This window comes from Elephantulus edwardii, unplaced genomic scaffold, assembly GCF_000299155.1.
Source record: "Elephantulus edwardii isolate Elephantulus edwardi_28Jun2011 unplaced genomic scaffold, EleEdw1.0 scaffold00232, whole genome shotgun sequence".
Taxonomy (NCBI): domain Eukaryota; kingdom Metazoa; phylum Chordata; class Mammalia; order Macroscelidea; family Macroscelididae; genus Elephantulus; species Elephantulus edwardii.
In genome coordinates this window covers 957,929-973,102 of record NW_006399982.1, presented here as the reverse complement: position 1 = coordinate 973,102, position 15,174 = coordinate 957,929, and the positions used below count along the sequence as shown (strand labels likewise).

Below are 15,174 nucleotides of genomic sequence, written 5' to 3'. Positions count from 1 at the left end.
TAATAATTAAAATTCATCTTGTACATTTTGGGTATGTTGGTAGAAGAAGCTATTCGTTGTAAAGTGATATTACATTTGGAAAGATGGAGGGTGGGTGAAGGAGGGGAAGACCTCAACCACATGGATTGATACAGTGACTCCAACAATCAAGTACATCAGAGTTGGTGTGGATGACACAGGATATAACAGGTTTCAGGTCTATCATTCATAGGGTCATTGTGGGTTGTACTTGACTCAACAGCATGTAACAACAACTACAATAGACACTGAATTTAAAGGATATTTGTGTAATATTATAAAAAGCTTTTTATCCAACTCAGAGCTTTTTATTATCATTATTATATGGTAATTTTTGCCATGATATTTTAATGTCATAATGTATTCCATCATTAAATCTACCATAATTTAGTTTGTCATTCTCCTTTTTTTTGGAAGCAGGGGTGGCATCCACTTCCTAAACAACATGCCTTTGGAAACTCTATGAACTTTGATAAATGTTGATAGTTGTAGAGAGGCTTCAAGCCTTTTGTTCATAGGGTCACTGTGAGTTGTGTTCGACTTGAAGGCAATCACAACAACATTCTCTTTTTACTTACTTATTTATTCGTTTATTGTGGTTTGATTAAAAGCTTACAAATCTAAATGGTTCTCCATTCAACTATCACATACATTTTATTTTATTACATTAATTGTAACACACAATATATTACATATTTCCTTTTCCTTCACTCATCTTGTTCTGTTTTTTACTCTGCTGTCCTTTCATTCCCATCCAAGAATGTTTCTTTCTGTAGTTTTTTAATTATAAATTTATGTGATACTTGTCCTTTGTGACAGACTTATTTCACTCAGCATGATGTCCTCTTGTTGTTGTTTTACTATAGTTAGAACTGACCCTCCGCTGGGTTTTCAGAGGCAGTAAATTGTATGGGAGGAGATTGCCCATCCTTCTTCCACGAAGCAGCTGGTGGCCTCTAACTGTGTACCTTTGGGATTACAGAGGCCCCCAGAGTTAGATTCTTTAATTTTATATGGTGGCTAGCCAATTTTTTATTATTCTGTAGTGTTGCATAGTATTCCGTCATTCCAAGATTAAAAATTTATCTATTTTTAAGAAAATAAGCATATTATCCATTGAATAAGAGTCTCAGAAAGCCAAAGAAAAATTAAGTTTGGATAATGTTCTTTACTGATTCTAAGTTGGTGCAGTACAAATTAAGTTCAGATAATGTTCCTTACTGACTCCAAGTTAGTGGAGTACAAATTTGATTTCTCTGTCTTACAAGTGGGTCATTAACTTTCAGAACACACAGGAAAATTGTGATGTAGTAGATTGTTCAATACGGTTTTCCTAAGCACTGGCATTTCCCAACAACACATGGCTGCGCTGTTGTTGTGTACCATCAAGTTGGAGCTGGACCAGAGCTGACCCTCCAGCAGGTTTTCAGGGACAGTTAATCACATGGGAGAAGATTGCCCATCTTTCTCCCATGGACTACCTGGTGGGCTAGAACTGCATGCCTTCAGGATTGCAAAGCAACTTCCTACTACCAGGCCATAAATGGGGTGAAAAGAAGTAAATAACACCTAAGAACATGCTAATAAAGTGTGTGGACTACTGATGAAGTCTTTGGTCAGTTTTGCTATCTCACCAGGCACAACTGAGAAAAAAAGAATGAGTAGATTCAAAGACAGAAAATTGAGATCTCACTTTCATCAAAAAAGAGGAAGTGGAGAGTGCAGCATCTTCTTTAGGACCAGACATTTTGTTACTGGACACAGACCTAACCTGGATTAGCAGAAGCAGAGATGGTAGAAAATCAGAGATGTGAGACAGAATTACCACCTCATAGAGCCAGAGCCAAAGGGCCTTCACCTATGTTCACTGGAGGAGGAGTTGGGAGTCACTCACTCACTCTCTCACTCCCTCATTCACTCACTCTCTCACTGTCATCAACTGGGGACCAACTCACAACTGGCTCCCCATTGTGTTTCTGATGCTGTAAATCTCTTGGGAAAAGATTGGCCCTTTTCCTCCTGTGGAGCACCTGTTGGATTTGATCTGCCACAGAGGTATGTCTTTGGGCTAGCAATTTACTGGTGGACAGGTAGGGATAAGCATCATAATTGGCAGTACTAAGGAGACCTTACTCCTGAAATTCTATGAACGTGGATCAATGAACAAAGTTATACAAGAATTCAGGTCTTTCATTCATAGGGTCATTATGAGTCGTCTAAGAATTGACAGCACTTAACAACAATAACAACGACAACACAGAGAAAGCTACATTGGCCTAATGGACAGAAAGTTATGCTACCAAGCCCAAGGTGGGTGATTTTAGTCCTCAGGCCTGGTTTTAATTGTTTTTGGTCAAAGATTCATCTAAGTAGTATAGCACTGGTCTGTGCATTGCTGTACAGAGATAAGTTGTGGTTGCTGTGAAGCTGAACACTGTGACACTGATGTGTCAAATGAGATAATGGTTACCCATGGTGGACAGTGTTTGGTGGTGCTGACTGATTAAAACAAGCTTGGGAGCAGGAGTGGCATCCACTTCTGAAATGGCTTGCGTCCAGAAACTCTATGAACGTGGAGAAACAACCAAAGTTATACAAGTGTTCAGGTCTTTCATTCATAGGGTGGCTGTGAGTCACCTACAACTTGACAGCACCTAACAACAACAAGAAGATCTTGGTCCAGAGTTACTGAAAGTCAAAGGGCCTGTGAGCATGCCTGAGAAACTCCCTGACTGAACATTTAGAACCTGTTTCCAACTTGAATTATAACTCCCCTGATAAACTCCATAATCATGAATATTTGTCTCTGAGTTTTGTGTAGTTATGGCAATAGATTAGTAGACTCAGTAACAGAGCAGCTTTGAGGCCTGCGGAAAATGCTGGTGTTAGAATAGATGCAAGGTATTTTCTTGCCTCTTGTGGAGTTAGTGGAAGTCAGACACTGTCACCCCCATGTTGATCACACCATTTTGACAAATAGATACATGAATTTATGAAAATAGTGAATCGAGAATCTGAAGAAAACAGGTAAGTAGGTTCTACAAAGTTAAAGGGTCTGAGAGGTAAATCAGAGCATAAGCCTTTAGGTATTCTTTCTAAGGCAGACTTTTAGTTGTCTTCCTTGGGTGGCTTATTTTCAAGGGAAAAAAAACCTATCTCTGCTTGTAACTGATTATGTTTAAGAAACAATGAGCTCCATGTGTACGGAGTTCAAAGATGGTTATAATCCCAAGGATTCTGCATGGGTTTTTAATAGGCACTGAGTTCTTTAGGAAGGAGGATTTTTTCCTAGAATCTCCATCTCTCTCAACTTACTTTTTAGTACAGGGAGATTCTTGGAACACTGATCTCCAAAAATAGGAATAATTTTTCTAAATTTATTTGAACAAGGGTCTATGTATTTCCTTAGAAAGATGATTATTGTCTTCTGAACTGAATTAAGAAGTCAAACAAGCCAAACATAATTATGACATTCAGAAAATGTCCCTTACAGATTCCAACTTAGCATAATACAATAAACTTGATTTCTCAACTCAAGGAGCACAGCTCTGACTAGAAGGAATGGCTCTTTTTTTCTTTACTCCTTTAGCCTTGTATCTCTATCCCCTTCAGTCTCTATCTTTTCCCTGTTGTTTTATTATTGTGGTTAGGTACCATCACCTATGACTCTTTGCATAGTTAATTGCGACTCTTTGCAATCTTAAGAACAACAGACCTGAACCTTGCCCTATCTTGTAACATTCTCATGATCTCTTCCATGTTCAAACCCATTATTACAGTCACTGTGTCAATCCGTCTCGTTTTGTTGAAATCCTCTCTTTTGTTGAACCCTTTATCTTTCTCAGCATGATGTCTTTTTCCAACAGTTGGCCCCTCCTGACAACTTGCCCAGAGTATATGAGACAAAGCTGCCTAAAACATCATAGCCTCTAAGGAGTGCCCTTGTTGCACTTCCTTGAAGACAGATTTGTTTGTTCTTTTGTCAGCCCATGGGATACTCAGTTCTTTTCTATGATAGCAGTGGTAAAATTCTGAGTCAGTATTAGAATCAACTGGGAAGTATTTAAAAATTCCTCTCATTCATAAAAAAAATAAATAAAAATTCCTCTCATTCTTTAGATGTTCAGAGCCTGAGCTCTGAGTATGGATTTGCTTTTAAGTTTTTAGAGTGATTCTGTTGCACATCATGTGGAGAACTGCTCCCTGGTGATACCCGCCTTCTTCATGCATTTTAGGATATGTGTCAAACTTGATATCAGATGCCCTTGAGGCCAATTCAGGAGCCCTGGAGAGAGGAGGTTTCCAATGAATTTTTGTTGTGAGGGTGAGTTTAACAGCTCTGAAACAGAGAAACGCAAGGGTGTTGGGATGAAACCTAACACCAAAGGTCGGGAGACCACACATACTGTCATCTTGCATTTCAGAGTAGAATTAGGATCACAGAATCATGAATAGGTGACTGTTGGGAAGTAGATTGCCAGGGCTTTTCTTCTGAGGAGCCTCTGAGGTTGTCTCTAACCTCCATTCTTCTCAAAAGCAGCCAAACACAGGAACTGTCTGCACCACATCTCAAAGCTGCCTCTTCTCCTCATTCTTAAAAAAAATATTTCCAACCACCAATTTATTATTTACTTATTCAGAATCTCCTTAACACAGACCCAGCCCAAGAGGTTATTTGGAGAGGATTATGATATATAGGACATGTTGTTGCTGTTGTTGTTGTTATATGCCATCAAGTCGCTTGTGACTCATAGCAACCCTATGTACAAGAGCCTTAAATGCTGCACTATCCTGTGCCAACCTCGCCTTCTCTGACATACTCACTCCCACCACCCCAATCACAGAATCGATCCATCTCATCAAGGGTCTTCCTCTCCTGTGCCGTCCCTCCACTCTCCCAAATATGATGTTCCTCTCCAAGGACCAGTCGCTCCTTGCAACATGCCCAAAATATGTCAGATGAAGCTTCAGAATCCTTGACTCCAAGGAGCATTCCAGCTTCACCCTCACCAGGACAAACCTGTTTGTTCTCCTAGCAGTCCATGGTATATTCAACACTCTTCTCCAGCACCACAGCTCAAAGACATCAATTCTCTTTTTATCATCCCTATTCACTGTCCAACTCCCTGATGCATAGCACATAATTGCGAAGACTATAGCCCAGATCAAGCACATTTTAGTCTCCAGCCTGATGTCCTTGCTCTTCAGTACTCTTGAGAGGTCCCTGACAGCCAACTTTCCCAATGCAATTCATTTCCTGACTTACCGGCTGCTGGGACCAAGAGTATTGACATAGAGTGTGAAATCAGATGTGCCCACTTAAGTTGAGCATCTTCCAGGTTGAACTGGCATCTTCCTTTGGGTATTGGAGGCAGAAAGGGAGAGCTGGACACATCCACAGAGATGGCCACACATAAGGGTGGTAGGTTGGAAGAAAGATTCTGCTGATAGGTAGGTGGTAAGCTGGAAGACTTAACTGGCTAGGGGGTGATTAGAGTATTATTGTGAGGAGGACTTATTGCAATGGGAACATTATATGCAAGTTGCAGAAGGAAATGGAAGTCTGTCTTCACAATCAATCTATGGGGTCAATGTTTGTCTTTGCTGTTGAGGAGGCAGATCCAATTTGTAAGCCCCCTCCACTGGGTTTTAAAGGCTGTAGATCATACTGGGAAGAGATTGGCTATCTTTATGCTGAGGGGCCACTGGACAATTCAAATTGCCAGCAATGCTTGGCCTTTAGGTTGGTGGGGCAACTGGTTACAGACTCTATCACCAGAAGGAGGCACACATTGATTAGGCCCAGTACCCTGGCAATTATTTTGAAAGGTTTTGAAACAGAGCCAATTGACAAGCTATATCTGAATGTGCAGGTCATACATGTAGATAACAAAGAAAATAGAAGCCAGGATCATCTTGACTACAGGCATGGAGGAGTACCTTGGGTGCTTGCCCGGATGCCAAAGCAGAGTAGAATCACCAGACACAACACAATCGCAGCAAACTGGGGTGTTCCATCCTGGTACAGCAGAATGTGGTGCTTATGGTTCAGCAGTTGGGTGCCTCGAGGAGCTTCAAGCCTGCCATGGTGTGGACTACAATCCCTCGGGGTACAGGTGATCTGCTCACTTATCATTTTAAGAACATTGCAAACCCAGGCATTGCAAATCCCTTTGACTGTCTGGGAACTAAATATATAGGCTTTACAGCTAGAAATAACCCCCATTTTAGTAACCATTTATGTTTCCTAAGGTTACTCTGATCTTTGTAAAGGTTCAAAGACTTTCAAATTATTTCTTCAAGAAAAACAGAGAGCATATTCTGCCTAAAACTTCTAGGTATAGCATTACTGTTAAGCCACCTTTCCATTGTTTCTTCTTCTCCCCTTCTGTAACCATTTTTTAAAAGGTTGTTGCATATGACTTAGAGGCAAAGAGTTGTCCTGCCAACCTAAAGGCATGTAGTACGAATTCACCAGCTGTTTCACGGGAGAAAGAGGGGCAATCTCTTCTCTACAACTTAGTGCCTCTGAAAGTACACTGGAAGGTCAGCTCTGGGTCAGTTCTGACTCAAAAGTACACAACAAAAACATACTCATACAAGATTTGAGAATATAACAGTGAACAACCCGTAACAATCCTTGTGCTCACAGGAATGAATTCTGACTGGAAACAAAGACTCAAACATATTGCCATCAAGTCAGAACCAACCCACAGCTGAGGCTCTATTGAATTTCTGAGGCTGTAATTCAACCAAGAGGAGACTACTTACCTTGTAACTTTGGAGTCACTGGTGGATTCAAACAGAAAGGCATGGCCTTTGGATTAGCAAGGAAAAAAAAGAAGAAAAATTACCACTGACTAGCCCAGGCAATAAAGGTTAAAGAAAAAAAAAAAAAAGCCAAACATAGTATCAGAGTTAAAGTGAGGTTTCAGTGTTTGGGAAGCTAGCTGGGCTAGACTTCAATAAGAAGGTGATATTTGAATAAACAATGGAACAAAGTGAAGGAGTAACTCATATTGTTAACCAGGGAATGAGTTGAGTTCTCCAGGCTAAAAAAACAACAAAACAGAGACTCAGATGCCTCAGGCATGTTCGAGGAGCAGCCAAGATTTTAAAAGTAGGAGGGATGCTGTCAAAGAGAAAATGGGGAGACAAAATTCTGTTGGACTTTAGGCTGTAGTGTGAGCAGTGACTTCAGTTTTTAACGTAATGGAAAGTTACTCAGAGCATTGAATAAAGGTCTGACATGATCTGACATTTTAATAGGACCATTCTAGTTGTCATGTTGAATAGACTGAAGAAGGTAATGGGTGGAAGCAAAGAGGCCAGCTAAGAGGCAATTGCAATCATTCAAATGGGAGATGGTGGTGATTTGGACCACAGTGCTAACAGCGGGAAATAAGATGTGGCCAAGTTTTATTTGACTCTTTTCTTCCATCTCTGGCTTGATGCAACAAGACTGGAGGAAAACACACACTCTTCTCCCTGGTTATATGTTGTAACAACTCAGCTTTCTATTATCTTGAATGCCAGGGAAAACTTCTAATGATTCCTTTTTTTCCACAATTGCAAACAAAGAAAAGCAAAACAATGGAAATGTTATTCATATTATTCAACAGGTTCTGGGCTTTCTTTTCTTGGGGAGGCTTCTTTTCTTGGGGACTGGCTGGTCAGTTTGTAGGGAAGCTGAAGAGAGAATTTATGAACCAGCATATGGTAAAAATAGGTGAATGGGTTGATCTTATCCAATAGTGAGATTCTATGATTTTTCCACTTGCAGTCATTTTGGATGCTGGATGTGCAAAGATTTATATTAAGGGGATAGTGACATTGTTTGCTAGTGGAAACAAACACTAAGACCCATGAATAATATTAAAAATAATTTACAATTGACTCAATACAGACAGAACAGATGGTAGCTGTAAACAGTAGACCTAGCCATGTATCTGTCCGACCATGGTTTCTGCTAATCTTTGGGTATGAATCAAGCCATGCATAGTGAATAAGGTTCAGCAAAGGGTACATCAATCTCAACTGAATAAAATTTGATTCACCTAGTGTCATGAGCACAGATTGTGTGCCTATGATTTTGTCTGCTACTTTGGGAAGAGTAGAAAAGAAACTTAACACAAAATTATGATCTCCAAGAGCTTTTAATTCCTTTTAGAAGACTATGTCTAGTACTCAAAAGAAATAGAGAATAATACAATATGCCATACAATAACCATTTTGAAGTTTCTTGGCTTCGAACGACTCTGTTTCCAGCTTAGCAGCAATGTCTTTTCTGAGGCATCTGAGTATGTACTGAAGATTAAATCAGGCTGACTTGCAAGGTTTGAGAACATGCCATTGATCTTATGATGCCTCATGGTATCATGGGAACAAGAAATACAATGCCTCAAGCTGTCATTTGACACATTGGCTTAGACAATAGTCGTGAGGGGGTAAGATCTCTTTCTTCAAATCAATGTTCCCTTCCTGGTTTAATTTTTTTCAGTGCTTTAAGAAAACAGCATTTATCCTATTATAACAACAACAACCAAAACCCACCCAACCCCAATGCCACTGAGTAGACTCTGAATCATGATGACCCTATTTTGCTTTCCTAAGAAGTAGGCTGTTTTCTCTTTCTCCTTAAGAGGGGCTGGTGGACTTGAACCACTGAACTTTTGTCTAGTAGCCCATGAGAACTCCTTTCCTATAATACGCCAAAGGATATTCAGTGAGTGGGAGGAATCAGTCCCACAAATACATTTCTTTAATGCACTTCACCTCCAATTCATGACTGGACTTAAGAAAATTTTTGTTGACTAAAATCTGATCGAATGTGGTCACTGGCCGAGTATGTATCATCTATCCAGCACTTGAACTGATTCTCTCAATCAAAAATATAACTATTGCTCAGCCTATGTAACTAAAATAGACAATTTACAGGGGTTTAGTTCATTTGACCCATTTATATTCCAATAATTAAAATGAGCCTCGAGGCAGAAGAGAGTAATACACGCTCTACCCAGAAGGAACACAGAAATCCAAGGTAAGCTAACTACGGATTCTGTTCCTTCTCCTAGTTGCCCATTATAGTTCAGCCAAGTGCCTTTTTTTAGTACCCTCCTGTTTAAGCCGACCTCACTTAGCTGGTCAAGTGCCAGAATATGTGGAACTGGCCATGCTATAATGGATTTTGGCAATAAATCTTTCAGAGCTGGTAAATTTAGAACAACCAAAAGAGTCATGTTATGTCTGTACTGCTTATCAAATTGGCATAAGGGTTAGAGACTTAAAACAGGAAACTGGACTTTCTCAGACGGTTGAATTATTTAATTGTCAGTAATTTTGAGGTCCATAGTAAAGCAGGAATAATGGAATTACTTGATTCTGGGAGTGAAAGCATCTTCCAAGAAGGACAGAAGGAGATTGTAGTCTTTTTTCTAATTGCTAGGTAGTCCGGGCCTTGCCCAACCTGGACTGTTTATTTGCCCGTGAGAGAGTTATTGTTGCTATGGACAATAGACCAGACCGTAACTGTTTCCTTTCCTATGCCATCATCAATATCGCTTCGATGTTCAAGCCCATTGTTATTGTAACTGTGACAATCTACCTCACAGAGAGTCTTTGTCTCTTTATTTAGTTGACCATTTATCTTTCTCAGCCTGTGTATTTTTCCCAGGACTGGCCCTCCCGGACAACATGTCCATAGTATGTGAAAGGTAATTTTGCTATGCTTCCCTTTAGGTTTTGTAAAAATTTAAGAGGCAAACTCTGTGAAGAAGAATGTGACATCAGGATGGGAGGAAAACTCCTCAGCAACCTTTATTATGCAGATGACATAATCTGACTTGCTCAAAGTAGAAGGACAAGCAAAGCTTGCTGTTAAAGATCAAAAACTATAGCCTTCAGTATGGATTACAGCTAGGAAGACAAAAATCTTCAGCACTGAGCCAGTAGGCAACATCCTGATAGATGGGGGAAAGACTGAATTTGCTGATGATTTCATCTTACTTGGATCCATAATCAACACCCCTGTTAAAAGAAGTCAAGAAATCAAGACTTATTGCATTGGGAAAATCTGCAGGCAGGGACCTCTTCAAAAGTATTGAGGAGCAATGCTGTTAGTTTAAAGTCTAACATGTGCCAGATTCAGGCCATGGTATTTTTAATAACTTGTTATGCACCTGAGAGTTAGACAATGAATAAGGATAACAGAACAAAAATAAGATTATTTTGAGTTTTATTGGAGAAGAGTACTGAATATTCCATGGACGGCCAAAAGAACAAACTGATATGCCTTGAAGAAAGTTCAGCCAGAGTGCTTCCTAGAGGCAAAGGTGGAGAAGCTCCATTTCAATTACTTTGGACACGCATCATCAGGAAGGGCTATCACTTGGAATGAAACATTGTGCTTGAAATAGTGGAGAGTCACCAAAAAAAAATAGACCCTCAATGAGGTGGATTGGCACAATGATCGCAGCATTAGACTCAAGTATGTCAGAGATGATGAGGATGACACAGGAAAGGAGAGGTTTCAGATCTGTTGTTCATACTTGAGTTGCACTCAACTCAAGGGCACCTAACAGAAACAACCGCATCTTATAAGATGATAAAGTATCAGATTTAATGTTTATTCGGTTTCTTATTGAAAGAGATAGCTTCTGAAAAGCTATGGAGCTAGAGTTCAGACTCTGTTTCCTGCTTCTGCCCATGCGACTTACTCAAGCTGCTGCACCCTCAGTCCTGTGATTTCAGCATCTGTAAAATGGGATGAATTAGGGCACCTCCCTCTCAGGGTTACTCTGAGTCTGAACGCACCTCTTTAGGAAGTTAACTGACAAGTGGAAGTTTTCAGGGGATGTTAGCTTCTTATTTGCTGCTTTTGAAATTGTAAGGCAGACAAGAAAAGTTCCACCAATAAAATCGTCAAAGTTCTATTGAAATAGATGGAAAGCTTACATGAAATTAATGAGGCATGCACTGGAGTAACCAGGGTAATAAACAACATATTTTTTAAACGGTAGATGGAAAATGGAGAGACCTTCATTGCAACAAAGAAACTGGCATATTTTGGGAACACACAGGGATATGCAGTAGCAGTCACATAGCATTTCACCCTCCTCTGTGCCCAGGGAGATAGCTGCTCTCTGTGTTTTGTAAAGAACAGGAAGCTCTAGTAAACAGTAGTTCTCCTGAGGAGCAGGATGAAAATTCAAGCTTGGCATCACCAAAACCTCTCTTCTTCTACCAACCCCAACTGTCAGCTCCCTCCTCTTCTCCTAATTCTAAAAGCCTCAAATTCCTTTCAGTGACATGGAAGCACCCTACCTAGGTGCTCCTCTCAGAGCTCTGAGCAGCAGAGGAGGGCCTCCCTGGCTTGGTGAATTTCATGGAAGGGAATTGCTGTGATATCTGGAAGCTTGGCATCACTTTAAAAAAAATCTTTGTTCAATGGAAATCTCTGATAGCCAATAGTCAAGAGCTAACTAAGACAGTGACTCACTTTAAGGTTTCACAACAGTGAAACCATTACACAAAGCTGAAGAGAAACAATCATAAGATTAACAGAAAAATTATACCAAAACTATATAATTATATAAAGCATGCACATGCTGTGTGTGTGTGTGTGTGTGTGTGTGTGTTGGGTTTTTGGTTTGGGGTTTTTTTGTATTCTAGTGATTTTCTTAGCCTGACACTGTGTTTACTCCAAGATACATGTCATTGTTTAGAGGAGAATGAAGTTTAGTAGATGTACAGCAGCCCGGACCTGGAAGTCATGCAGACATGGGTTCCAATCCTTGTTCTGGTTTATAATTACTGACGATGTGCCCTTGGATGATTACTTAGTCTCTTCAGCTTAGTTCCTCCATGTATAAAAGAAGAAGAACTATACCGGGTAATAAGGTGATGATCAAAAGAGATAGTGAGAGGCATGCACATAACATGTGGATTAGATGCTGCCAAGGAAATGGCTGCTGTCATTAATGTGCATGGATTTAATTAGAGAAGTCAGATACTAGTCGATATCAATGTGCCTCTGGGACCACTGGTATAATGGTGTCTTAGTACCCATCTACTGAAGCTGTGCTCTTAGCAAACACGGCTGGCACACGGCAGCAGCCACACACCCCTCTGCAGAGCAGATAGTTCACAGAGCATCTTCTAAGGGGAGACACCAACCCTACCTGAACCTCTGCAGCTCTGAGAACTGGGGTAGCCTTCAAGACCTCCACAGACACAACTCAAGCTTACCATCTGAGGGAAAAGAGAAAGGATAAATAAAAAGTTCATTGCCTTCAGTTCAGGACTGACTCATAGTTATACCACCTCTGGGTTTTGCGAGGCTGTAATCACACTGTCTGTGGATCTTCCTTGCAGCCACAAGTGAATTTGAACCGTCAGAGAGGCAGGGCCTCTGAGTTGGCCGTGTAACTTCCTAAGGATTAGGTATCAGAAACGCCATAGGCTTCATCTCTGGCTCCTTTTCATTGCTCAGGTTTTCATAACAACTAACGCCTACAAACAACCGTCTTCACTACACTATCTCATGCACTCCTCACCCTACAAACCCCTTCCAGTTCTCTGTCCCCTTTTCCCCCCTCCCCAAAGCATTTCCCATTATTTATATTATGCACTAGTTTAATTATCGCTTTCCTCTCCCACAAGAAGGTCACCTACACAGATGAAAACCAATTATTGGCAAGTGGATTTCAACTCACAGAGACCCTGTAGAACATGGTGAAATTGCCTCATAGAGTTTCCAAGCCTATCAAGCTTTTCTGAAGCAGGCTGTCACATCTTTCTCCCAAGGAACACCTGATGGATTCGAACCAGTTACCAGCCAACTGCTTTAACCACAGTGACAGGAGAGCTATGTGAGAGGAGGCTCTTTGTCTGGCTTCTTACACGCTGTGTCTCCAGTGCTAAGAGTAAGCTTGACTCAGACAAGTCCTCAATTACATGTGATTTTCGTAAATGAATCAATCTTTCTCCCATCAAAATTATTCGTATCTCCTGCTAATGTTAGAAACTGGTAATTGGAGATAATTACACACATGGCAAGAGTATAATTTTCGATACCTCCCAGATGCCAGGTACTGTGCTGTATTTTTTAAGAGCATCATTTAATTTAAAGCCTGTAAACTATTTTCTGAGGTTGGGACTATTTTACAGGCAATGTAGGTAATGTAAAGATAGTCTCGGCATTTGACAGGAAAGAGAATGAGGTTTCACATACTTTCTTTACCCCAGGTCACATAGTCAATAGATATTTAAGACCAAACTCAGTCAACAGGATTCCAGGTTAATGTTCTTAACAATCAATCATCTAGGTGCCACTGAGTCAATTCCAACTTGTTGAAACTTCTCAGAAGTGCATTATTAGGTCTTTCTTTCCCATGCATCTGTGAGTGGGTTCAAACTGCCTGTGTTTAAGTTAGCAGTTGGGCACTTAGCTGTTCACTTTATTCAGAGACTTCTATTCTTAAACAGTATGTTTTCATATAGAGCTAAAGAGAACCTAAGACCGTCGATTCCTTGCAGTTCGAATATTGCTGGTTAATCTGAATGCCCTGATGTCATACTGTAGCTCTTGGATGGCATAAAGGTGAATGTGCTTGGTTGAAAATGGAAAGATCAGTCATCTGAGACTACCCAGCGGACACGCAGCAGAAAGGTCTGGCTACCCGCTTATGAAAATGAGCCATCAATGATTCAGTGGAGCACAATTCTTCTCTGACACAGACAGGTTCCCAGAAGCCACAGCTCTCTCATCACATTGAGAAAGCAGTGGGGTTTTTATTCAGCATTTGGACAGCGTCTACTAGCTCTACTAGTTCCAGTGTCTTGAGCTTTAAGCATCATTTGAACTTCCATGAATGTGTAATCTCGGGTTCTACCCCAAACCTACTGGGGCAGATCTGCATTTTCAAAAGTTCCTTGGCTCTCCTCCTGATCCCAGCATGTCCAGTGCCTGCTCCTAGGCATCGGAGACCATGGCCTGTAACAGTGAGCACACCTTCATCACCATCAAGCCTGACAGCAGACAGAGTGCAGCACAGCCTGGTGGGTGACATCAACAAGCGCTTTGATCAGAAAGGACTCTGCCTTGTGGTCATAAAATTCCTTCAGGCCTCAGAGGAACCCCTGCAGCAGCCCTACATTAACCTGAAAGATGACGCGTTCTTCCTGGGGCTGGTGAAGTACATGAACTCAGGACCAATTGTGGTCATGATCTGGGAGGGGCTGAATGTGAAGACCAGGCAGGTGATTCTTTGAGAGACCAACCCAGCAGAGTTCAAGCCAGGCACCATCCATGGGGACTTCTGTAATCAAGTTGGCAGGAACATCATCCACAGCAGAGATGCAGTAAAAAGTGCCGAGAAAGAAATCAGTCTGTGGTTTAAGCCAGAGAAATTGGTTGACTACAAGCCTTGTGGCCATGACTGGATCAATGACAGCATTGGTGGTGGCTGAATGCATTCTCCTCTGTGACAGCAGCATCTTCCCAGTTTGAGATGGCTGTCTGTGTTGCTTTACACAGCTCTTCACTCCAGGCTTGGAAACGGGAGGATTGAGGATCCTTTTCTAAGGCACAGTTACCAATAAAGCTTTTGGAAGCTGGGAGCAAAGTCCTTGGATATTTGTATGCTGAGATGGATATGTTTGGGAAGCACTGCTCGTTGTAAGGGCTGTCTAGATCAAACAATCCAATGTTCCAGCTAAGGAGCCAATGAGAGTCTCTGCTTTCAGAGTAGCTTGTACTTCATAGAGGGAATGGCATATATAGAATGCTTATCACAATTCCTAGCACTTAGTAACCATTCCAAAGTATTAAAAATCACACAAGGCATAAAATAGCAGCCAGAAAGTGGGACTGAATGTACCTGTTGGGGGCTGAGGAGGCCCCAGAAAGTAGAAAATATTTGTTTTCAATAATGCATAGAAAATACAGCTTGCTTCTCTGTTGCCATGATACAATAGACCATAATGCCAGGTTTTTCTTACTGTAGTTGTGAGATTCCCATAATACAATTTAAACTATAGCACATCTGCAATCATTCAGTAAATGAGCGTTTCATTCCAAGGAGGACTGATGTTTTACTACAAATCACAAAAGCACTACTGTATTGCCACCAGGGAAGTTGTGGGTGGTCACTTTGA

The 15,174-nt window shown here is 40.9% G+C and overlaps 1 protein-coding gene and 2 pseudogenes across 1 annotated transcript in view; 2 read left to right on the top strand and 1 right to left on the bottom strand.

Moving 5' to 3' along the window:
- LOC102868470 (fibroblast growth factor 12-like) overlaps positions 1-15,174 on the top strand; it is an 858,601-nt gene that overhangs the window by 178,361 nt on the left and 665,066 nt on the right. The gene's annotated exons all lie outside the window — the stretch shown is intronic.
- On the bottom strand, positions 5,733-6,244 carry LOC102853280 (annotated as a pseudogene).
- LOC102852863 lies at positions 14,007-14,487 on the top strand (annotated as a pseudogene).